Genomic DNA, 2,017 nt, shown 5'->3' on the forward strand with positions numbered 1-2,017 from the left:
CAAAAATAAATAAACGTTGAAAAAAAAATTAAAAAAAAAAAACTGAGGACAAACTGAGGGTTGATGGGGGTTTGGGTATTGAGGAGGGCACCTTTTGGGATGAGCACTGGGTGTTGTATCTAAACCAATTTGACAACAAACTTCATATATCGAAAAAAAAAAAAACTCCTCAGGTTAGCATAGGACATTCAGGCATAGGAAAAGGAATGTCTGAATCTTGTTAAAACCTTTAATTTAACCTTGTTCCACACAAAACCTTTTCTTCATGCTATAAAGTAGAGCAAGAGGAGGAACAGATCATAGTTCACCCTTTTCCGTTGTTGCCTGCCTACACTGGAGAGCAGGTGTTAATGAGGGGTGGGGAACTGAAAGCAAAATTCTTGGCAGCAGAGACTGATGCATTGTGCTTAAGAAGCTCAGAATAAAAACTCAAATGTTTCAAAGAGTTGTACCATTACAGTGTTCCCAGATATTCGTTGTGGGCGTAAAGAATTAATCCCCATGATGTCCTATAACCATTCAATAACTTGGTTCAACTTCATTTTATGTGACTTTACCAGGAGAACACTCTTGGGGCTTCTCCAAACAACTAAATATTATTAAGCAGTCTGTTTCTTCAGAGTTTATCTAGGATCTGCTAGGTAAGGTGTTTACTGCTTTACAGAAAACATTCTGTACATTCTGACTACATGTTTTTATTAAAGGAAACAGAATCCATCCTGAACCCTGGCTTAGAAAAGACCTGTTTTAGAAAACACCCACCCATGAAGTCATTTTAGCTTCGAAATGTGCAAGCATTTCAGTTAAAAAACAACACGCCAAACTTTACCTGTGAATCTGGTCCACACAGATAACAGACTATTTGACATCTCTTCTCCTCCAGAAAGATAACTTTGCTTAGATAAATACCAAAAATGCACATTTCATTTTAATTTGAAAGACTAATTAATCTCACTGGGCACTGTTGGCATGGTTAATTAAAAGCCAAAGCTTTATTTACTCACTTTCTGGATTCTCCCTGTGTCCAAAAGACAAAATTTAGGGTTGAATGAAGTGGTTCTGTTTAAAATTCCACGGCACTGGCTAAGCATGCTCAATTCTGCTTAAAGAATCTCTCACAGAGATTCTTACTTAACCCAAGTAACTTAACAGAGTCAATTTTCCAAACTTTTCCTCTATGTACCTCAAAATTCCCACGCATTCTTTTAGCACATCACTTTGACTATTTTATTGTGAAAAGTCCCGTGTTTTATTGTTTTTCTCATTCATTTTTTTTCTAAATCTAAACCTTCCCTTCTACTCTGGAACTTTACTCATTATTTCTCCCCCCAGCACCCAATATTAAACTTTTTACCGTGATGTTTTTCTTCTTTGGCTTTGACTCTGCCTCTGTCCTAGCCTGAGAACATCTAACCTTGAACTTCCCCCAGCCTCCTCACTGTTAAGCACTGAAGCTTTTACATGGTTACCTACAGTTAATGTTAACCTTAAAAACAAATCTGCCAGTTATTTTACCAGCAAAAAATTAGTTTATGTGTGGCAATAGAAAAGAAATGCAATTCAGAACAAACAAGCTATAGCAAAACCATAGGCAAATCTGGGGAACAAAGGAGAGAAGCACTCTTGTAGAGGAAAGGAAAAATTTGGAAGGGCTGTTATAAACAAAAAGCTTATTGGAGTAAACTGGGAGTATAGTGACTTTTCATTGGCTGAGTTGAGAGTCTCTCAGTGATTGGGCTGTTGCCAGGGGAAAAGGAAAAGCTTTATTCCTTCTGCTGGGATACAAAAGTAGCAGCTAAAGTCCAAAGGCCTTGCAAGGTATATCTTTCCTTTTGGGTCTGCAATTGACCACAAGCGTTAGGCATGAGAGCTCCCCCTTCTGGCCTCTCGAGTCTATTTTAGTGGTTTTTCTTTTCTAATTTTCACCTTGCTGTTTTCTTCTTTTTTCTTAAATATTTATTTTTACTTTTGAGATAGAGATAGAGATAGAGATAGAGATAGAGATAGAGATAGAGAT

General features: G+C 37.2%; 1 protein-coding gene and 1 long non-coding RNA gene across 7 annotated transcripts in view; one reads left to right on the top strand and one right to left on the bottom strand.

Annotated features, from left to right (window-relative positions):
- DLG2 (discs large MAGUK scaffold protein 2) overlaps positions 1–2,017 on the bottom strand; it is a 2,103,489-nt gene that overhangs the window by 523,024 nt on the left and 1,578,448 nt on the right. The gene's annotated exons all lie outside the window — the stretch shown is intronic.
- The window catches only part of LOC121039480 (uncharacterized), a 15,745-nt gene that overhangs the window by 12,023 nt on the left and 1,705 nt on the right, over positions 1–2,017 (top strand). The gene's annotated exons all lie outside the window — the stretch shown is intronic.

This window comes from Herpailurus yagouaroundi, unplaced genomic scaffold, assembly GCF_014898765.1.
Source record: "Herpailurus yagouaroundi ecotype Mexico unplaced genomic scaffold, PumYag 180, whole genome shotgun sequence".
Lineage (NCBI taxonomy): Eukaryota > Metazoa > Chordata > Mammalia > Carnivora > Felidae > Herpailurus > Herpailurus yagouaroundi.